Source organism: Girardinichthys multiradiatus, chromosome 20 (assembly GCF_021462225.1).
Source record: "Girardinichthys multiradiatus isolate DD_20200921_A chromosome 20, DD_fGirMul_XY1, whole genome shotgun sequence".
In the NCBI taxonomy this organism is placed as follows: domain Eukaryota; kingdom Metazoa; phylum Chordata; class Actinopteri; order Cyprinodontiformes; family Goodeidae; genus Girardinichthys; species Girardinichthys multiradiatus.
In genome coordinates, this window is record NC_061812.1 from 14,692,637 (window position 1) to 14,716,952 (window position 24,316).

General features: G+C 42.7%; 1 protein-coding gene across 2 annotated transcripts in view; it reads right to left on the minus strand.

Annotated features, from left to right (window-relative positions):
* The window catches only part of LOC124857508 (cadherin-22-like), a 237,765-nt gene extending 235,841 nt beyond the window's left edge, over positions 1–1,924 (minus strand). For both annotated transcript variants that reach the window (XM_047348787.1, XM_047348788.1), the window contains exon 1: positions 1,681–1,924. The gene's annotated coding sequence lies outside the window, so the exon portion shown is untranslated. The remainder of the gene's footprint in view (positions 1–1,680) is intronic.
* Between the last annotated feature and the right edge of the window lie 22,392 nt (positions 1,925–24,316).

Below are 24,316 nucleotides of genomic sequence, written 5' to 3' on the forward strand. Positions count from 1 at the left end.
TTGTTTATAATATACCCCCAGGAGAGTTTTTCGTTATTTATATTCAATAAAAGTGTAGACCTGCTAAGGCAACAGGCATTCTCCTCACTTTTTCCACACACCAATTAGCTCAGGATAAGTGGTAAATGGAGACATGCGCGAGGTCTCAAACACTGACAAGCTATGCACTGACAGTCTGTGAATCCACAGAGATACAGTCGACAGCGGGGACCCCTCTGTGGAGTAAAAAGTTAAGCATTTCTAGCCTCGGCCAAGGTCAGCCAAGCTCAAAGTGTATTTTAATCACACTGTGGCAAAATCGGTGTAAGCTAAGAAACACACTCACGCAGCTTTGGAGTGCCGATTATATTTCCTTCAGAAATGCACAAAGATGTACTCCTTCCCACAGAGCAAATATTAACCTGAGATGGAAGGGATTTGCTCTATCATCCAATTTCAAAGAATGCAGGAAGAACAGACAATGAGACGTGAAAAACAACAATTTGGATTTTTTTCCTACAACACCAGTCAGAATTTGAGTCTTTCACCAGTAACTATTTTAGGAGCTAAACAAAAATGCCAAATTATTTTAACAAATCCATAGTCACTTAAAAAAAAAAAACAAGCAGCAACCCATCACAGTAAAAGGTTAAAAAGATAAGCAGCAGATAAAAAGCTGGTAACACTAGAAATGTGTATTTGCATTTTTTGTGATTCAAGAAATGCTCCTGGTAATTTGATTTGTGAACGTCTATTAGTCCCGCGTGAGTAAATGAGTGGCTGTTAATGTGGACAAAAAATAGGGAAAGACGCAAAAACATGAAATATAATGCCCCTAATCCGTGTAAAAAAACCACACAAAAAAAACACGTATATCCACAGCATAGCATTAAGACTCATGTTTTCGCATTGTCTTCCGAAAACACTGTCTGCTTTTAAGACAGGTTTCATTTAACTGCACGGCCTCAGAGCACAGTGGCACACATCCAACTTCCCTAAATGCATCCTGTTGGCGCATCAAGTGGCTGCAGTGTTTAGAAACCAGCGTTACCGCGCAGGAGACGCGTGTCTTTATTTCACTACAATTTCCCTCGGAAAATATACATACAAAATTACTGTGTGTGTAATTCTGCAAACGCCGATCATTCCAAAAGGCAACGAAGCTCATATATTTCTAAAAGTTATTGATGCTGAAATTTTAGGTGAACACATATGCATTTGTCTCTGGATCTAACCGTGAAAATGTTGTCATTAAAAGGTGTCTTTCATACTTGAACTCATAAACAGTCACTGAACAGCGAGGACAAGTAATCGGAGAGCATTTCCTGCTTTAATACAAGAGGTCATTTATCGCGTGAATTATGCACAGCGCTCATTACAGACAGAACAAACCAAACGTTAAATGAGTTACAAGTGGCAACAAGTTAGCCGGTGTAGCTCTGCAGCCATTAAATAAAGATATTACAATGCAAATGCTTTCAACCTTCCGCATATGTTCATTTATAAGCACACAAAATAACTGAAAATAAACGCAATCTCATTCTATTTTAAAAATATTGGTCATGTTTTATTCCGTTTTTTCCTGCAGAAATGCCGCAAACCAGAACCGGAAAACACAGTGAAAGCCCACATGTATACTGCAAGAGCATCCCAACGCGCTGAGAACTTTGTCATATAATTTCAGCATTCTAAAACTCTTACCTTTGCCGCGTTGTGGAGAAGAAACAAACGCTTTATGCCTTGATACTCTGCAGCGGGACGGGAGTGATCGGTATTTAACTTCTCGCTCCTCCCAGGCATCCAACCTATGCGACTCCCTTGGAGAAGGAAATCAGAGGAACAGGCGGTTCTGTGCCCCCTGTCTGCCACCGTGCAGCCTATCTGGAGACTCCTCTCCTAAAGCGTAGGGTAAAGAAACAGGGAAAAAGACCTGCTGTCGGTACGACGCGGCGTAGAAAGCCCCTGGTGGTGATGGGAGGAAGCAACAAATGAGGTGGACGAGAGAGAAGGAAAGCAAGGGGTGGGTGAAGAAGGGCATCACCGGAACCACAATAAAATAATGATAATAATAATAATAAGAAAAAAAAAACGTTTTGTTTTGATCCATCATGGTGGAAAAATAAATGTTTATTCCTTTATATATTCTCCAAAAACGTAGATTTGTAGATAAAGCCTTGATAAATGTGCTATAATGAAATGAAACCTATATTGTAAGCCCTTCATCACACAGGGCACACAGAGAATAGAATTATAATCGTTTTTGTGCTATATGGCAAAAAAGTTCAGTAACTGGTTGCATCGAGAAGTTGTTTCAGTTTCTGCTCCTTATTCAAAGATATCCCTTATATCTCCAGAATTGCTTTAATCAGCTGTAGAAAGTTCAGAGAACAGCATTGATGTTGACTATCTTAGACGTCTTTAAAGTATGTTGTTGATCCATCAAGAGTAAAGCAACAAAAGAAGCATATTTTTCCAGTTACCAAGATAAAATGTTGAACTATGTCTCTGACATCCAATACTGTATGTAAGGCCAAGTATGCCTGCTTTGCTGAGGAGGTTTAGCTATTATTTTGTGTACGTGTTTGTATGCGTGTGTGTGTGGGTGCGTGCGTGCGTGCGTGCATGCGTGTGTGTGTGTGTGTGTGTGTGTGTGTGTGTGTGTGTGTGTGTGTGTGTGTGTTTGTTTGTGGCATGCTGTGGATGACAAGGGGACAGGAATGAACCAGAGTGAGAGAGGCTAAGACAGAGACGGGAGTCCTGCTACAGATTACACACCATCACACAGTCTCTGAAGCTCAGTCAGCGAGGTTAGGAAGGTTATGAAGCTGATGTAACAACAAGGATTTAAAAGCTAGTGGCCATAAGCTGAACACAAGGAGGTGAAAATAGAAGAACCTTAGAGGTGACTCTAAGGTGTTTTTAGAGTGAGGGAGGGCTAAAAATAAATGTTCTCATCTTAATTCCAACCTCATAATTTTTAGGTAGCAGTCCACTCAGATAGCAGAATTTGAAACCATGTCTTTGTCTCCTGCTTATCTGTGATTGCATTGCAGAAGTAACAGTATCTTGGAGGGAATCTCAAACACTGTGCCTCCCAGCAACACTTTCCAACTCGTTTTGGTATTTCTAAATCAATGGGATACCCCCAGGAAGCCTTTTAAGGCAAATACCTAGGAGGCAATTTGATCAGATGCTCAAACCAACTCAGCTATCTCCTTTCAGTGTAAAAGGAGCAGAGGCTTTACCATACGTTTCACTCCATTTTTCTAAGACTGAGCCCAGCTAACCTGCAGAATGAGCTAATTTCAGATCTTTGTATCCAGGATGTCATCCCTTGGTTATGATCCATAAAGGTAAAAGTTGACACATACAGGGGTTGGACAATGAAACTGAAACACCTGTCATTTTAGTGTGGGAGGTTTCATGGGTAAATTGGACCAGCCTGGTAGCCAGTCTTCATTGATTGCACATTGCACCAGTAAGAGCAGAGTGTGAAGGTTCAATTAGCAGGGTAAGAGCACAGTTTTGCTCAAAATATTGAAATGCACACAACATTATGGGTGACATACCAGAGTTCGAAAGAGGACAAATTGTTGGTGCATGTCTTGCTGGTGCATCTGTGACCAAGACGGCAAGTCTTTGTGATGTATCAAGAGCCACGGTATCCAGGGTAATGTCAGCATACCACCAAGAAGGACGAATCACATCCAACAGGATTAACTGTGGACGCAAGAGGAAGCTGTCTGAAAGGGATGCTCGGGTGCTAACCCGGATTGTATCCAAAAAACATAAAACCACGGCTGCCCAAATCACGGCAGAATTAAATGTGCACCTCAACTCTCCTGTTTCCACCAGAACTGTCCGTCGGGAGTTCCACAGGGTCAATATACACGGCCGGGCTGCTATAGCCAAACCTTTGGTCACTCATGCCAATGCCAAATGTTGGTTTCAAGGAGCGCAAATCTTGGGCTGTGGACAATGTGAAACATGTATTGTTCTCTGATGAGTCCACCTTTACTGTTTTCCCCACATCTGGGAAAGTTACGGTGTGGAGAAGCCCCAAAGAAGCGTACCACCCAGACTGTTGCATGCCCAGATTGAAGCATGGGGGTGGATCAGTGATGGTTTGGGCTGTTATATAATGGCATTCCCATGGCCCAATACTTGTGCTAGATTGGCGCGTCACTGCCAAGGACTACCGAACCATTCTTGAGGACCATGTGCATCCAATGGTTCAAACATTGTATCCTGAAGGCGGTGTATCAGGATGACAATACACCAATACACACAGCAAGACTGGTGAAAGATTGGTTTGATGAACATGAAAGTGAAGTTGGACATCTCCCATGGCCTGCACAGTCACCAGATCTAAATATTATTGAGCCACTTTGGGGTGTTTTGGAGGAGCGAGTCAGGAAACGTTTTCCTCCACCAGTATCACGTAGTGACCTGGCCACTATCCTGCAAGAAGAATGGCTTAAAATCCCTCTGACCACTGTGCAGGACTTGTATATGTCATTCCCAAGACGAATTGACGCTGTATTGGCCGCAAAAGGAGGCCCTACACCATCCTAATAAATTATTGTGGTCTAAAACCAGGTGTTTCAGTTTCATTGTCCAACCCCTGTAGGCAGACCAGTAAATTGAGAACTTTGCTTTCTGGCTTAGTTCTTTCTTCATCATGACAGACCAGAGCAGTGGCCATTACTGCAGCCAATGCCCTAATGCATCTATATATATGCTACTCCGTCCTGTCATCACTTGTGAATGACTTGTTTCATAAGTGATCTCTTGTTTTTTGTGTTTTTCAACGTATTCAGTGTTATGATTGAATATTTAAATAAATCCTCTTCAGTAACTGGATGGTTAAAGTTTACTTTTCAGATGACTAACTTTTTATATAATCTCTACACTCTAATGATTTTATTTCATGGACCTAGATTACCTTCTTTCAAGCCAGTAACGTTTGAAAAAGAAAAAAATGGTTTTGCTATATAAGAAAAGGTTACCAAAGAAAATAAAAATGTTTACAATGTCATGACATTTTTTCTTGTTTCTAAGTGTTCACAATACGTCTTGGTGTACTTGCCATCCCAGGCCATTTTACATTGCCAGCTCTGGAAGTAGAAGTGCTGACTAAGGATTTGGTCTCTTGAATTTAAAATTTTTCTTCAGCAGCAAGGTGTTGAAGCACTGTCCATGCCTATTGCTCAAGCCCTTAATGGGATCTGTAGGCCTGCAGCTACAAACATAAACATCTGTAAAAATCGTACTTCAAGGTGTGACCACCAGCAGATCAATACATGTCAATAAGAAAGAGAGGGGTAGAAAAAAAGGGCTGGGGATTGTTTTGAATTAGAAAGAAAATGTCTACAAGTGTTAACAACAATGTTAATAAGACTTTCGTAGAGGAAATTATCTTAGGTTTTAAGATGTTGTAGACAAGGTAACTATTGTTAGTTTTGGGACCTGATCACTAAAATATTCAGATTCCCACTTGTATAAACATACTCTAATTTAAATAGTTAAAACTGTAATTATACAAGCACACTTATGTTATTTGTGTTTTCGCAAAACACTATAGACTTCATGTCTGAAAAGAAGAAAATATATTTGTAACCTATTTCCAAGACAAGATTTTCAGGTTTATTGGTTTATCTTGTTTTATGGCTCCTTTTATGCATTTTACAGTTATTTGAGCTGCAGAGAAAGAAAAAGTATGATCAAGTTGCCATTTTCTGTAAAATCCCAACCCAAAATCAGTATAATCTGCATTTATGTCAGGGTGAGTGCAGCCTGGACCCCGGAATGGGGGAATAGGACCCCACAAGTCATAACAATTTAATTCTGACCTTTCAAATAGCAGACTGTGAAATTTTGGTAGAATTGCAAAAAATAATAATAAATCATCAAAACGTTTGCTGTGCATTTAAATATGTTTGGCTAAATGCAAAATTTGTTTTGAACTGAACCCCAAAACAATATGGTGCATCATTTCTAAATAAAGTAAAATGCCTAATAAAAAACACCAAAATCTACCCATATATCTGTACAATTTACTGAATGTTATTTGAATCTATTTTGATTTAAGAGGACTAAATTAACAATTAGCATTAGTACTTTAGTCCGGGGTCTCCGTTGTCGATTTGGTGCTTCATAATGTGCCACACATTTTCAATGGGCGACATGTAGGCAGGCCAGTCTAGTACCTGCACTCGCTGTTGTAACACGTGCAAAATGTGGTCTTGCTAAAATAGGCAGGAACGTCCCAGAAACCCCTATCCCATCACAGATGTTGGCTTTTGAACTTTGTGCTGATAACAACCCGGCAGCGGTGTTTCGGGGTGTTTTTGTCACTATTCTTAGGTGTTTGGGTTTTGCTCTTCATTTAGGTTTCTTTTTCAACATCTCTTTGTTATTATTCTTAATTCGTACATATAATTATTAATATGATTCTATAGGTGGTGCTTTATTAGGTTTTTCCTTAGGTATAGTTTCTTACTTATTCTTGTATTCTGTTCATTGTGCATTTTAGTTTATGTTCTGTAACATTTTTAAGATTCCCTTTGGTGAGATCGTTTCTTTGCTCTACTCATTCATGTTTTAGTTACCACTCCCTGCCACAGGCAGCCCATAATCAGCTTCATTCAGTCCACCTGCTCTATGCCTATCAGTCTTCTTGTTTTCATCTGTGCTCCATTTATATGGTTCAGTTCTGTTTATTCCTTGCTGGAGTATACTGTTTGCCATGTCATGTCATGCGAAGCCAAGCCTGCCCATGTAAGTGTATTCTTGCCATGCCTGCTCATGTTTTCGCCTGTTCATCCTCTGGATGCCAAGTCGGAGTTGGTTTTTGTTTTTTAAATCCTTTCTACTCACCGTGCTGCTCCTGCTTGCCTATCTGCTCTTGGGTCCGCTCCAAAAACCACACCTTTGACAGTTGTTGATATATGGCTTTCGCTTTGCATGGTAAAGTGTTAACTTTTACTTGTAGATGTAGCAACATACTGTGTCAACCCAATCTGAAATGTTCCTGAGGCCACGCCGTGATATCCATTACAGCATGATGTCGGTTTTTAATGTAATGCCTCCTGAGGGATCAATGGTCACGGACATTCTTGCAATTGTACATTGAGAAACGTACTTAAATTGTTGGATTATTTGCTCATGCAGTTGTTCACAAAGTGCTGAACCTTGCCCCATCCTTGCTTGTAAATGACTGAGCCTTTCAGGGATGCTCCTTTTAAACCTAATTATTAAACTCACCTGTTTCCGATGAATCTCTTTGTAGTGTATTCAGTCGAATATAGGTGCAACAGAATTTGAAAATCATTGTGCTCTGTTTTTATTTATGTTTTACACAACATCCCAACTTCATGGGGGAATTGGGGTTGTAAAATCATTCTCTATCATCTGGAAATCAGCTATGTAAAGGTTTTCTTTCAGCTATGCAAAATGTTTTTGTGTCCAAACAATGTCTGTGAAAAATCTAATGAGGATTTAAAAAAAATTACAACCAGATGCTACAGTGATCCATACATGTTGGCCTTTGCACCAAGAGGCAAAGTGTTTCTTCTTTGTATGTTTAGATGTGACATTATTCACTTTACATCAGTTAAGACACAATGCAACTTGGAATTGATCTTGTTTGGCACTGATTGACTCCATAGAGAAGGGCTAATCCTGAATCAGCTTTTTGCAAAACACTTCACTTCAACCTGGAAATCAAAGCTGATCACCAAATTCAGCACCATAGACAACTTCTCCTTATAAAAGGGCTGGCTCAAAATTAATCAACAGCACCAGGGAAAGTTATTCATTTTCCTACAGGGAAGATTGGTTTCAAAGCAGATTCCATAGCAGATCCCCCGCCTCCAGACAATTCTTCACTTCATCAAAAGAATTAAGAGGAGTGCTGCTTTGAAACTGATCCTATATCAGCACCTTGGACATGTTCCTATCTTTTCAAAAATGAAAAGGCTACTTTAAAGCTGATTCGGTATCACCATCATAGGCTGCATAGGGTATTCATACAGCCAGAATTCACCAAACAGTATTTATTTATTTAGGAAGTATAGAGCTGTAAGAAATGATAGTAGGTCTTTTGTTCTTGCCATTGTGGTCCCTAAGGGTGTCCACAGCATGAGGAAAAATTATTGAAAGCAAATTTCCAAAACTGACAACAAAGATTTCCATTTTTCTTTAAAAATGACACAGAGAAGTTGAGTAAATAGGTAATATCTATGCAAAATAGGCATGACACATAACTGTAGGGTGCCAAAAATACAATGTATACACTGTATAAGGATCTAAGGAAACAAATTAAACCTAAATTAGGCTATGGGAGTATGCTAGATAATTCATGCCACTTGAACTTTTCCTTTCTATCTCTTTTGAACCACAAACTTCACAACTACAGGAAATGTCTCTACCAGCTTTGCACATCTAGTGACTAAACATTTTGCCCATTTGTCTTTGCAAAACAGCTCAAGCTCAGTCAGATCAGATGGAGACTGTTTGTGAACAGCAGTTTTCAGATCTTGTCACAGATTCTCGATTGCATTTAGGTCTGGACTTTGACTGGGTCATTCTAACACATTAATATGTTTTGTTTTAAACCATTCCATTGTAGTCCTGGCTTTATGTTTAGGGTCATTGTCTTACTGGAAGGTGAACCTCCACCCCAGTCTCAAGTCTTTTGCACACTCCAACAGGTTTTCTTCCAAGATTGCCCTGTATTTGGCTCCATGCATCTTCCCATCAACTCTGCCCACCATCCATGTCCCTGATGAAAATAAGCACCCCCAGAGCATGATGCTGCCACCACCACATTTGACAGTGGGGATGGTGTGTTCAGAGTGATGTGCAGTGTTTGTCCTCTGCCACACATAGCATTTTGCATTTTGGCCAAAAAGTTAAATTTTGGTCTAGTCTGACCAAAGCACTATTTTCCACATGTTTGCTTTGTCCCCAACATGGCTTCTGGCAAACTGCAAATTATACTTCTTATGGTTTTCTTTTAACAATGGTTTTCTTCTTGCCACTCCTCCATAAAGACCACATTTGTGCAGTGCATGACTAATAGTTGTCCTGTGGACAGACTCCTCCACCTGAGCTCTGGATCTCTGCAGCTCATCCAGAGTCACCTCTTGGCTGCATCTCTGATCAGTGCTCTGCTTGTTCGGCCTGTAAGTTTAGATGGATGGCCTTGTCTTGGTAGGTCTACAGTTGTGCAATACTCTTTCCATTTCCGGATGATGGATTGAACAGTGCTCATTGTGAGATGTTCAAGTGAGAACAGTGAGATGTTCAAAGCTTGGAAAATCTTTTTATAGCCTAAACCTGCTTTAAACATCTCCATGACCTTATCCCTGACCTGTCTGGTGTGTTTCTTGGACTTCATGATACTGTTTTTTCCCCACTATTCTCTTAACCAACCTCTGAGGGTGTCACAGAGCAGCTATATTTGTATTGAGATTAGATAACACATTACTTTTGCACACCGCACTTTCCAGTTTATAAAAAAAATAAAAATTGTAAAAAATGTTTTAAATCGTGTATAATTTTCTTTCCACTTCACAATTGTATACCGGTTGTGTTGGTCTTTCACATAAACTTCCAATGAAATATATTTATGTTTGTGGTTGTAATGTGACAATATTTGGAAAAGTTCATGGGGTATGAATACTTTAACGAGCCAATGTAAACAATTTTTGAAACCATGTGTCATTTTTTTTATACTTCACTATCATGCTGTACTGTGGCTTGTTATGTCACACAAAATCCCAGAAGTCCCTTATGTTTTGGTTGGACCATGACAAAATATGAAAAGGTTTAAGGTGTATAAATACCTTTACATTTAGTTCTATGATACTGTACAATTAAGCAAAGGAACGAGGTGCACAAAGATTCCAGCAATAAGGTTTAGTATTTGATGCAACACTGGTTAGAAGGTAATTTGCAGAAAAAACATAAACATCTAGAATTAAAAAAAATAAGAATAACAACAAACTAAACAAATTAAAGCCCAGCATGCAAAAAAAAAAAAAAAAAAACAATGATTAAGGCTATGTGTACAAAAGCTCCTTAAGTAGAAGTTGCCAAGTTTCAAAAATTAAAAGTTTTGTTTCCTAAGAGCACAACACAAACACAAAGACATTGCAGTTTTCATGTAATAAAGATTTGTCTGTGGTGTGTGTCAAATTAGAACAGCTTTGAATCATTGAAGGTCTACTTTGGCCATTGCAGGGCCATTTCAATTCAATTTAATTTAATCCAATAAACTTCATTTATCCCTGCGGGGATGTTTTCATGGTGGATAAAAATATATTAAAACAACACACTGGCAATGAATATAAAGAGTTACCAATTCGCATAACACTCAGCTCCACAAAGTCAGAGCCCAAGTCATATACCTGCTTTAATCAACTAAACATTGCAGCTATAAGTGATTAGTTTTTATTAACCTTTAAAACTATACAAGCTCACTTAGGGTTACACCAGAGTTTTAGCCATGACAAAGTAATAAAAAGTATTTAAAATGAAAATACGTTTGTCAGGATTAAACATAAAGAAAAAAACATAAACTTATGGTAAAAATATTTTTGATTGGAAAGTGCAGCAAAGACATCTTCAAACCTCAGTGCAGCTTTTCTGCCTACTGCAGTTTTAATCAAATTCTTTCAGATCCAGTTTTACATGCAATGGAGAATTTTCTCAGCAAAGTTGATGTAAGCCTCAGGCTCCAGCTTTAATCAACACACCTGCCATATAGACACTAATCTGTTTGAGGTATCAGAGATGAGCATCTAGGCATCCAGATCATCACTTCCATGCATGCAGTATATCAAGCAAGTTATTTTTTGAGTGCATTTGTTTTCCCACAATCATTTATCACACTCTCATTGTCTTGTTCATGAATGCGATATCACCAGGTAAGAGGTAAGAGGAGTGCTAAATCTTGCATAAATATAGCTTAACATATGATCAACACAAAAATACTCACATAAAACAAATGCACTGACTCGCCATTACTTCTGCAGTTAGCTTTGCATCAGTAGTTGCAACCATGAAAGTTTTTTTAGTGAATTTGCAAACAGTGAGAGGATGTAAACTAAAGACTGAGAATGAATTGGAGACCTTCTTGCTGTGAGGCAATAATGCCCCCACAACTCCATGGTTCTGTACTAATCACCTTTATAAAAAAAATCTAACCGCCTTTGATAAAGTAGAACAAGTAAGACAGTTTACCTAAAACTGATTTAGGTTATGTTTAGACATATCTTTTTTTTTTTTTTTTTGATCTATCCATTTTGTTTATCTTTGTTCCAGCTTTCAGCAATCCACATAAGAATTACTTTAGGTCTTAACTTGAGGGACCTTCATCCCTATAAATGCATGCGTCTACATGAGGGGCCATGATGGTAAAATCACATTTATGCAACTTTCTGATGCATGCACCAAATCATTGAGGCATAAGCAAAAAAAATACAGGTTAAATAAAGGGTCTGTTTGATATCCTGACCAGATTAGGGTCTCGCCAAACTGAAAAAAAAATATTTTGCAGAAATTCTGCAGCGTCTAAATCTGCAGAATTGGCAAACAGATACAACTGGACAACTGGCAGATTTTAGTAAAAGTATCATAAAAGTATAGATTTAATAAGGCTTTGAGCTTATTACAAAGTTCTTAACCAACAAGGCCATGTGCTACATTGAAAATGTCCACATCTTTAAGCCCAAAATATTGTGCAGCACTTGGCTAAAAATGCTGTCAGTCTCAGATTTTTGCCAAAACTGATTATGTATTGGGGAACATTTTTTGTGGAACTTCCTCCTCATTAAAAGCTACCATAATTTTTTAATCTCATGATCATTGTCATTATTGATAATTTAACATTTTTATATATAATTTTCAGTATTCATACAAGTATATGCACATGAAACAGGAAGTCTTGGATTGGTTGTCCTTCATTCATTATCTGGATATGTGCTGGCAGTGATAGAGTCTCCAAAACACCGGCTGCTTTCCCCAGATACTACATCATCAGACGAAAACAGATGGGTTTCCAATACAAACCTGCAAAAGAAAAAATAAATAAATAAATCATGCACATTATGAGAAACAAATATCACACGGTTGATGTATGATTACTTGTTCCCTGTAGATAGGGGTCCAAAGTATTATAATCACTTGCAAATTTTTGTTCTGACGCACGGTGGTACTTTTTGTACTTTGTTCAAGCACTGTAACTTACTATGTTGCAGTAAAAAGAGAAGACCAATCAGGTTTCCAATAAAATCTAGTTTCCAAATCACTGTCAGAGATGGTTTAATTCAATAGCAAATATAGTGTGCATAATCTCCTGGAAGCTGCACCCATCAGCCTTTGAGGTGTCTTTCATCCATAGCTATCTATTCCCTTATGATATTTTCAGACTCTTTCAAAATATAAAGATGCACAGATATTTGAAATACTAATAAATCCTTTCATCCCTTCTTTACACCAACTTATCTTTGCTGGTACAACCAGCAAAGATTACAGTGCAACAAGGCAACACTGAGACTTGAGGACAAACGACTATGTATGCTTGCACTCAGATCCAAGGGCAATGTAGCGTAACCGGTTAACATATCATGCATTTCTCAGAGATATCTCATGAACAGGGAGAATAACGTAACTCCACGCAGAAAGGGCCCGAGTGGGATTTATACCCAGAACCTTCTTACTGCAGACAACCATGCCACCATCTAGCTCCACTAACAAATAATAAGCGGACATTTTATCAATTCAACTCCATGGAGGCAAGGGAATGTGACTGCAAGGTCCTAGGGTTCCAGCAGATACAATAATTTAGTACCACACAAGCGCAGGTGATGCTGTCACTAAAATCAACACATTTTAAATTATGTTTAAAGCCAAAAATTACATGGTTAATAATCTATAGAATCATTTGATTATTTTGCATTTAATAGGCAAAGCCACAATCATTTCCGCTTCCAAGTTTTACATTTATAATATATTACTGTCATAGTTCTGATTGCCGACTTGACCCACATGCAAAGAACACTCAGAAACCAAGAATGTTTTAGTTATTTTATTTAAAGACTGGAACGAGGGTCCGGTGACAAGGAAGCCAGGCTGAACTGTGATGGGGAGGAACAAGGGTACGTAATAGATAATGGAAATAAAACGCAGTTTGCAGATATGCTTACTGATGGGGCGTCGGTATCTGCCAGGGAGAGAACGCGTCGGGACTGAGTGCTGATCCAGAGTGAGGTGCCGACTAGAGCCAGGGAGGTAATCATTCGAGAAGGGTGGACAAGGTTCGCAACTGAAATGGTACTCTGATCCGGTCAGGCTGCCAGCCAAGGTAAGATGTCCGGTGAGGTTCACAGTCCGTGGGACTTTCCAAAGATTCTTTGAAACCAAGGTAACAATGCATAGAGCAAGACCTGTGTGGAAGGAGTAGAGTTACTAAGGAGCTTAGCTTTGACAAACACTTGAAGACACAAGATTCGAGGAGAGCTGGGTGTAATACCACAGGGGGCAAAACAGTCAGCCGCTGAAGTGCTGGCAATCCTCCTTCTTATAGCACAGTGGCTGATGACCAGATAGGCTGCACCTGTCACCCTCCAGATTCCAGGACTCCTGCGACACCTAGTGAGGAAACTGATTACTGACATGATCAGTAGTTCAGACCCTGACACTACCTCCCCCTCAACGGCCGCCACCTGGCGGCCCATGCTGAGCACGCTGGGAGGAAAGGAAGTCCCGGATGAGGGTGGGATCCAATATAAAAGAACCGGGCACCCAAAAGCGCTCCTCCGGACCTTACCCCTCCCAGTCGACGAGGTACTGCCCCCCATGGCCCCGTCGACGAGAGGCCAGGATCGGACGGACCGAATACGCGGGGTGGCCTTGGACGTCCCGGGCTGGTGGAGGGGGCTCAGCCGGAGGGCAGAGCTTACTGGCATGGACAGGCTTAATGAGAGAAACATGAAAAACAGGGTGAATACGGAGACTGGATGGAAGGCGGAGACGAACAGTGGAAGGACTGATAACAGACTGGATGACGTAAGGACCTATAAATCTGGGAGAAAGTTTCTTAGACATGGACCTGAGTGGGACATCACGTGTGGACGTGTGGAGAGCCAAACCTTCTGACCCGGGCGGTAAGTGGGGGCCAGCGTACGTTGCCGGTCAGCATAGTGCTTATTGACAGCGGCAAATCTCTGGAGTGCCCTGGTGGTGGAGGACCACATACGTTTGCATCTGTGGATGTGGTGCTGGACTGAAGGCACAGTAGCTTCTTCATTGTGGGCTGGAAGCAAGGGTGGCTGGTACCCCAGGGATGCCTCAAAAGGGGTACAGCCCATAGCAGCCAAGATGTGAGAGTTGTGGGAATACTCCACCCAGGATAGGACGGTGCTCCACTCGGTGGGGTTTGATGACGTGACGCACCTTATGGTCGACTCCAGTTCCTGGTTCAAACGCTCCACCTGACCATTAGACTGAGGATGATAACCGGAGGTCAGCGATACTTTAGCCCCAAGGCCGGCACAGAACTCCTTCCAAACCCTGGTGGTGAACTGGGGGCCTCGGTCAGACAAGATTTCTTGAGGGATGCCATGCAGTTTTGCCGTCTGAAGAGCAGAAGGCAGTTTCTTTAGTGGGATGAGGTGACAGGCCTTTGAGAAGCAATCAATAACTGTGAGGATGTTGGTCATGCCACCGGAACACGGTAGACCTGTCACAAAGTCTATGGCGATGTGGAACCAGGGTCGTGAAGGTGCACTGAGTGGCTGTAAGAGACCAGCTGGAGGCCGGTTTGAGCTCTTATTCCTGGCGCAGGGCACACAAGCAGCAATGTAGTCCCTCACATCTCGGTGCAAGGTGGGCCACCGGTACCTCCTGGAGATCGAGACTATAGTTCGGCTGGCCCCGGGATGGGTAGCAAATCTGGCTGAGTGGTGCCATCCAATCAGACGAGGTCGTACGGCAACAGGAACGTAGAGGCGGCCCGCTGGTCCATTACTGGGCCCTGGGTCATTAGGCAGGGCTCGCCGCACGATCTCCTCTATCTCCCAGGTTAATGCACCTATAGTACAGGAGGGAGGTAAAATAGGAACCGTTTTTTTCTCTGAATCGTCATGGCCAAACTGACATGAGAGGGCGTCAGGCTTGGTGTTCTTAGTTCCGGACCTGAAAGAAATGGATAAATTAAAACAAGAGAAAAACAACGACCAACGTGACTGACGTGGATTAAGGCGTTTGGCAGACTGAATGTAAGATAAGTTTTTGTGGTCTGTCCATACCAGTACGGGATGTTTGGCCCCCTCCAGCCAGTGACGCCATTCCTCCAGCGCCAGCTTGATGGCCAGTAACTCCCTGTCGCCCACGTCGTAGTTCTGGTCAGCCGGAGACAGGCGACGGGAGGAAAAGGCACAGGGGTGGAGTGTCCAGGTCCGAGCCCTGGGAGAGAACAGCCCCTGCTTCTGTGTCCGAAGCATCCACCTCCAAGATGAACTGCTTGCTGGGGTCCGGCTGGATGAGCATGCGGGCCTGGGAGAATTGACTCTTGAGTCTGGAGAAGGCTGTGTCAGCTTCAGTGGTCCAGACATATGGCACCTTAGACGAGGTTAGAGTGGTTAGAGGTCTGGCCACCTGGCTGTAGTTCTGTATGAATCATCTGTAGAAGTTCGAGAATCCCAGAAACCGCTGAAGTTGTTTTCTGGAATCGGGTTGAGGCCAGTCCAAAACAGCCCTTATCTTCTCCGGATCAACGCCAACCTGTCCACCCTTGAGAATAAGGCCCAAGAAGCTGATGGATGACCTGTGGAATTCACACTTCTCAGCCTTCACGAATAGTTGGTTCTCCAGGAGGCGTTGAAGAACCAGGCAGACATGTCGGCGATGATCGGTCAGGTTCCTGGAGTAAATTAAAATGTCATCTAAATAAACAAAAACAAAGATGTTTAAATAGTCTCTCAAAACATCATTCCCCAGGGCCTGGAAAACCGCTGGAGCATTGCATAAGCCGAAAGGCATGACCAAGTACTCGAAGTGTCCCACAGGCGTCTTGAAGGCGGTCTTCCATTCAACTCCCTGGCGGATACGTACTAAATGATAGGCGTTTCTGAGATCTAATTTGATGAAAATGGTGATGTCCTGTACCGGTTCAAAGGCTGAAGAGAGTAAGGGTAATGGATATTTGTTTTTAATTTAATGGCATTTAGTCCTCTTTAGTACATGGCCGGAGACTACCGTCCTTTTTACCCACAAAGAAGAATCCTGCTCCTAGGAGAGAAGACGAGAGGCAGATGATGCCAGCAGCTAAGGAGTCAGCTAAGTATTTTTCCATAACTAGACGTTCGGGCTGAGAGATCTTAAATAAGCGGCTAGTGGGTAATGGAGCCCCGGGCAGAAGCTCGATAGCACAGTCGTAGGGGCGGTGGCTGGGCAATGATAATGCACGGGGCTTACTAAAAACCTGTAGAAGGTCATGGTATTTGGGGGGAACCCTGGCTAAATCTGCTAGTTCGATCGCTTCGGTCTTCCCAGGATGAGATCTGAGGGTAACAGCTGACCTTAAACAGGTCGACAGGTAACGGTCGGACCAGGCGTCTTCCCTGAGTTCAACCAAGTTTAAGTGGGGGTTGTGGTCCCGTAACCAGGGGAAACCCTGAACCAAATCGCTCTGCGAAACCGGAAAAACAGGGAGATGAGCTCTCTATGGTTCCCTGATAACATCAATTCTAAAGGTCTGGTGCAGTGGGTGATGCTGTTCAATGCCTGTCCGTCCAGAGCCAAGACCATGCGTGGAGTGGGCAGCTGCTCTGACTCTAAGTTAAGCTGGGTCACTAAGGTCTGATCTATCAGGTTCAGCTCACATCCTCAGTGAACCTAGTGAGGAAACTGATTACTGACATGATCAGCAGTTCAGACCCTGACAGTTACAAAAGATGTAAGCCATTTAAGAAAGTCTCACTCCAGCATTTGGGCCTGAATAGCCTAGAAATGGGCAAATCTTATATCTCCAAGTTTGTCACTATATTGTTTGAAATTTGTGATTTAAGCTAAGGGCAAAATCTCTGTGATAATGAAATTTTGTAATTAAAGCTTGGCTTTTTGTACTACAAAGTATCATTAAATTTGCGCCTGGGTTTGTGCATGGTGCAGTAATACATATTTTTGCGAGGTAATAATGATGATTTATTGTTTTTCTAGGCAGGTGGGCATTTAAAAAGTTGAGCATGCATTTGACATTTTTCTCATTTAAAAAAAATTTTGGTTCAGTGTGCTGACATTCATATTAGATATCACTAGCATTCTTCTGCATAGAGAGTATTATCAACTTAAATTTGTAAATATTTATATCAGAGGAAAATTAAAGTTCACCAACAAAGACTAGTGGAGGATGAACATTAGAGAATGCTAAAATCAAGAAGCTAATAGCTTTCATAAATTGATTTTCAAAGCTTGCTGTTTGGAAATGTCTAAACAACTTTCTCAGGTCATGGCCTGCATGGTGGCACAGTTGGTAGCACTGCTGCCTTGCAGCAAGAAGGTCCTGGGTTCAAATCCCAGCCCAGAGTCTTTCTGCCTGGAGTTATCATGTTGTGTGGGTTCTCACTGGGTACTCTGGCTTCCTCCCACAGTCCAAAGACATGCCTCTTAAGTTAATTGGTCACTTTAAATTTCCCTTAGGTGTATGAATGTGTGTGTGCATGGTTGTTTGGGTGTTGACCTGCGATGGACTGGCGACCGGTCCAGGGTATGCTCCGCCTCCTGCCCATAGACTGCTGGAGATAGGCACCAGCTTCCCCATAACCCACTATGGATTAAGCGGTAGAAAAGGACTGACTGACTGACATTTCTTAACATTTATCATGTGCTTAATCTGAAAACTTACTGTACAGTTTGGATTGTTGCGTCTACGCCGTTTTACCTTTTGAAGGGATAGCTGGGCATGGTGAGGGAGGTGTTCCTTAAAGGATGTAGGTCATGTTTTTAGTTTGTTTATTTTAAATTATTGTCCTTCAATGTAGAAGAATAGAATAGTGAATTTTTGGACAAATTTTAGTACAAAGTTCAAAAACCAAACCACTATGGCATAAGTGTATTACTACACATGATGTAGGTGACATGCACTTTTGGAGATGTAATGATCAGGTCTACAGTGGGTTTGGTTGAACATCTGCTGCCAAGCAGACAATGTATTGTTTTCAAGAACCACCACAACTTGAAACTATATGCTACATGAAATAAGAGAGCGTGACTATGTAATTAAAGATGTGCTAAAAGGGCTGTTCAGCAGTACGAAGGAAAGTATTTAACAAACGGAAACTAATGTTTAAGAAGAGGAGGCTTCAAACTGTTGAGCAGCTGAAAAATTATATGAGGTAAAAGTAGAAAAAAGACATTTTGCTTTCAAAGCCACAGCAGTTCATCTGCAGATCCCAAACACTGACAGTCTTGTTAAAAGAAAAGGTAATGGATCACAGCAACGAAAAACAACACCAAAGCTCAATTTAACAGCTTGAAACAAAGCTTTGAAGCTCCATGATAGGAAATGAGAAGATCTGGGCAACAGTTACATGTTGCAAAGTCAACAGTGATGAAAGGAGGCAGATTTAATGATAAGTTGCTGTGTGACAAAAAAAAGATATAGATCTAGAGAAAAACAAAAAAGCAGAAAGTCAAAGTAAAAACAGGCTTATAAGAACTGCCAAAATGCCACACCTTACTAACAATCCTAAAGAGAGAGATTGTTGATTAAATAGTAAAGCAATTGTACGTAAATAGAAAATCTATTAAATTTGCTGTGTGAGTCTAATAATGGTAAGCATTTGATCTAAACATTATGTACTTGTTTGGTATTAACTTTGAATAGTGTGGGTCAATTTGACCAGTAACATAATAGATGTAACAGGGGCTTTAATCATTATTTTAAAAATGGGTTTGACATGAAAAACAGGAAATAACCTGTTTTTTTTTTTATTTCAGTTTTTCCATTTAGGGTAAAAAAGACAAATATTGGTAAATTGGTATAAACAACATTAGTGTCATGCAGAAAACATCTGATAGCAGACATTGTATTATTTTCAAAGTGTAAGAATTTCTTTAAAAAACAGCAAGCAAACAAATTCTAAGAGAAAAGCACAATTGCACAGAAAACATAGCAGGGTCCTAAAATTAAGATATTCACTTGCTTTGTTTCACTCTGTCTCTAGCTGAGGCTTCGTACCTCTTTGACAGACTTCTAAAGTATTTCAGCTCTGATCCAGCTGTTCATCCTCACCAGCATAAGGAGGAGAAAAGACTATCAGATATCAGTGAGACTGCCGAAGCCCACAGCTTCATCAAAATCCACCCAAAGCTGTTGCAAACTGCCGTGGCTTGATAATCTTTGCTGATTTGATCCTATCGACTTGCTGGCAAAAGAACCCCCTTCAAAGAAACCCAGATAGTTTAATGGTTGAAACTATCTGCAGACTCTGTGTTGCGGGAGCTCTTTATTGTCATTACTTTGCAAACAAATAAAAGACAGTACAAATAAAAAAGAAAATAAAAGAAAAGACATTGAAGCTCACCCTGATATTTTTAAACAATGCCTAGTGACTACTGTACCAGGCAGAAAAGGTCTCTTTCCTCAAAATAGTTAATCCTACAGTGCCATAGTTGTGGGGCCAACCAAACTCTTTCAGTGCTAAATAGTGCTGGAGATCTAAAAATAGTCTTTCATATTTGCCACATTAATCTCTCTCTGCAGCCCTCAGAGATGTTATATCGGAGGCTAAAATCCAGTTATTTTCCCAAAGAGAGTTTTTCAAGTCATACAGTATTACCAAGGCATTGCATTACATTTTGTATGTGTGTGCAAACAGAAGGGTTTGTTCGTAATGCAGAGGCAATTTATAGCACAGCCTTGTTTTTCACCGAGATCTTAAGTATGTATGAGGATGAAATATTGGCGTTTAGTGTTCCTAAAACAATTTCTCTGCAGAGCCGTGGGTTACAAATGGAGAAAGAGCAATAATCCAGCACAGCCCTTCGTCAGGCTTGTGCATAGTGTTAGGCTTTTATACATCAGGGTAACATACAATGCTCAGCATAAATGAGTACACCCCACCAGATTTGACTGAAAACCTTAAGTTTCCTCTCAGAATCGACATTTTCTATAGGGTACTACATTACCAAATACTCTCACAAATGTGAGGCATTGATTGCAGACCAAATTTGCTTATTTGCCCCACACAAAAAAAGTAATTTTCCTAACAAATAAATTCCAGCCCATTTTGCAAAATGACTGCACCCCAATTAAAATTGTATTAATTCTAATTCGACCACAGGTGAGTCTAATTATTCCTTTAAGAGGTGTCCACTAGACAATTAATTATAAAATGCCATCGCTTAACAAAGAAAAACACTTCCCAATTCATACTGTCAGCAATACCACCACATGGAAGAGAAAGCGTGGGATCTGGAACCCATCGCCTCGAGAGGGCCTGGACTCTCTTCTACTCTGGAGTGGCCCATGGGGAGAGGCGGCGGGCTGGGGTGGGTTTGCTTGTTGCCCCCCAGCTCAGCCGCCTAGTGTTGGGGTTTACCCCAGTGGATGAGAGGGTCGCATCCCTGCGTCTTCGGTTTGGGGACAAGACTCTGACTGTCGTTTCTGCCGGTAGTGCGGAGTACCCGGCCTTCTTGTTGTCCCTGTCGGGGGTGCTGGATAATGCCCCTCCCGGGGACTCCATTATTCTGCTGGGAGACTTCAACGCCCACGTGGGAAACGACAGTGACACCCGGAGCGGTGTGATCGGGAGGAATGGCCTCCCCGATCTGAATCTGAGTGGTGCTTTGTTATTGGACTTCTGTGCTAGTCACGGATTGTCGATAATAAACACCATGTTCAAACATAAGGGTGTCCATCAGGGTACTTGGCACCAGGACACCCTAGGCAGAAGGCCAATGATCGACTATGTTGTCATATCATCAGACCTTCGGCCGCATGTTTTGGACACTCGGGTGAAGAGAGGGGCTGAGGTGTACACTGATCACCACCTGGTGGTGAGTTGGATCCGCTGGAGGAGCAGAAAGCCGGACAGACTTGGTAGGCCCATCGCATAGTGAGGGTCTGCTGGGAACGTCTGACGGAGCCCTCGGCCAGGGATGTATTCAACACTCACCTCCGGAAGAGCTTTGACCAGATTCCGGGGGATGTTGGAGACATAGAGTCCGAGTGGACCATGTTTTCCGCATCTATTGTCGATGCTGCTGCCCGTAGCTGTGGCCGTAATGTCTGTGGTGCCTGTCGTGGTGGCAATCCCAGAACCCGGTGGTGGATACCGGCAGTAAGGGACGCTATCAAGCTGAAGAAGGAGTCCTATCAGCTGTGGGACTCCTGAGGTGGCTGACGGGTACCGTGAGGCCAAGCGTGGCAGGCCCGGGCTGTGGCAGAGGCAAAAACTCGGGCCTGGGAGGAGTTCGGTGAGGCCATGGAGAAGGACTACTGGTTGGCCTCGAAGCGATTCTGGCAAATCGTCCGGCACCTCAGGAGGGGGAAGCAGTACTTCGCCAACACTGTTTACAGTGGGGTGGGAGGCTGCTGACCTCGACTGAGGATATTATCGGGCGGTGGAAGGAGTACTTCGAGGATATCCTCAATCCTGCCATCACGTATTCCCTGGTGGAAACAGAGGCTGGGGACTCGGGGTTGGACTCTTTCATCACCCAGGCTGAAGTTCAATTTCAATTCAATTTAATTCATCTTATTTATATAGTGCCAATTCACAACACATGTTGTCTTAAGTCACCGAGGTGGTTAAAAAGCTCCACGGTGGCAGGGCTTCGGGGGTGGATGAAATCCGCCCTGAGTACCTCAAATCTCTGGATGTTGTGGGGCTGTCATGGTTGACACGTCTCTTCAACATTGCGTGGCGGTCGGGGACAGTGCCTCTGGACTGGCAGATTGGGGTGGTGGTCCCCCTTCATAAGAAGGGTGACCGGAGGGTGTGTTCCAACTACAGGGGGATCACACTCCTCAGCCTCCCTGGTAAGGCCTACGCCAGGGTATTGGAGAGGAGACTCTGGCCAATAGTCGAACCCCGGCTCTAGGAGGAGCAGTGTAGTTTATGTCCCGGCTGTGAAACACTGGACCAGCTCTATACCCTCTACAGGGTACTTGAGGGTTCATGGGAGTTTGCCCAACCGGTCCACATGTGTTTTGTGGACCTGGAGAAAGCATTCGACTGTGTCCCTCGTGATGCCCTGATGGGGGTGCTCCAGGAGTATGGAATCGCGGGCCCTTTATTAGGGGCCATCCGGTCCCTGTACAAGCGGAGCAGGAGTTTGGTCCGCATTGCCGGCACTAAGTCGGACCTGTTCCCGGTGCATGTTGGACTCCGAAAGGGCTGCCCTTTGTCACCGGTCCGTTCATAACTTTTATGGACAGGATTTCTAGATGCAGCCAAGTGTTGGAGGGGGTCTGGTTTGGAGACCAGTGGATTTTGTCTCTTTTTTTTGCAGATGACGTGGTCCTGCTGGCCCCCTCTAGCCAAGACCTACACCATGCGCTGGGGCGGTTCGCAGCAGAGTGTGAGGCAGCTCGGATGAAGATCAGCTCCTCCAATTCAGAGGCCATAGTACTCGTCCGGAAAAGGGTGGCTTGTCCTCTTCAGGTTGGAGGGGAGTTACTGCCTCAAGTGGAGGAGTTCAAGTATCTCGGGGTCTTGTTCACGAGTGAGGGAAGAATGGAGCGGGAGATCGACAGACGGATCGGTGCGGCTGCCGCAGTAATGGGAGCACTGTGCCGGTCCGTTGTGGTGAAGAGAGAGCTGAGCCGAAAAGCGAAGCTCTTGATTTACCGGTCGGCCTACATTCCTACCCTCACCTATGGCCATGAACTTTGGGTCATGACCAAAAGAACGAGATCCCGGATACAAGCGGCTGAAATGAGCTTCCGCTGTAGGGTGGCCGGGCACTCCCTTAGAGATAGGGTGAGGAGCTCGGCCATCCGGGAGGGGCTCGGAGTAGAGCCGCTACTCCTCCACATCGAGAGGAGCCAGTTGAGGTAGCTCGGACATCTATACCGGATGCCTCCTGGACGCCTTCCTCGGGAGATGTTCCAGGCACGTTCCACCGTGAGGAGGCCCAGGGGACGGTCCCGGACACGCTTGACGGACCATGTCTCTCGGCTGGCCTGGCTTCCCCTGGAGGAGCTGGAGGAGGTGTCTGGGGAGAGGTACGTCAAGATGTCTCTGCTGAGTCTGCTGCCCCCGCAACCCGGTCCTGGATAAGCGGAAGACGACGAGACGAGTACGAGTACGAGAAATGCAACCATCTCTCAGAGGCGTCCATGGAAGTTAACACCTTGACAGGAGCGTCTTCCAATGAGTAGGGGTGAAGAACATTGCCATGCAAGTTCACTGGAGTTAGCTAAAGAAGTAGAAAGCCAAACTGGAGTGACTGTTTCTCCTGACACCATACAGAGTGCACTGCAGAGGAGTTGCATGCATGGGTATTATCCAGAAGGAGGGAAGCCTTTCCTAAAGCCGAGGCACAAAAAAGCATACCTAGAATTTGCTAGGGCCCATGTAGAAAAGGTGTAGAAGTAGAGTGAAAGACTCTAAATCACCGTTTTTGGAAGTGAAGACTTCAAAATTGTATGGTGACACAAAGGTGAAGATTTCAAAGAAAAAAGCATGGAGTTTACAGTAAAGCTTGGTGGTGACAGTGTCCTTATGTGGAGTTGCATGAGAGCTGCTTGTGTAGGGGTATTACATTTCATTGATGGTATCATGAATTCAGAGATCTACTGCTTTATACTGAAAGGGAAGATGCTACCATCACGCACCTTTCCAACTTGACAACGATTCAATAAACATCTAAAGCTACTGTTGCATTTCTGAAGAAAAACAGAAGATGATTGAATGGCCAAGTATTACTCCTGATCTGAACCCAATCGAACACCTGTGAGGAATTCTGAAGAGGCAAGTTGAGCATCACTCTCCATCCACTATCCAGACTTGAAAAGATGTTCTTGAAGAATGGAAAATGGTAAATATTGCAGTATTTTTCCCACTGTTTTATTCCATGTCAATAGAAGACTTGGTGCTGTCCTTACAAATCACCGCAGTCTTTCAAAATACTAGATGTAGTAGATTCTGTTGCAGGGTTTATTCACTTTTGCTTCAACAAATTTGAGTATAACTGCAGATTTTGTGATATAATTTATATTATTAACCTTGATTGCATGTTATGGAGCTAAACAAGTGTTCTATGGAACTCAGCATTGTGAAATTTTGGACATCGCTCTTGCGGTTATTGAGATAGTGAT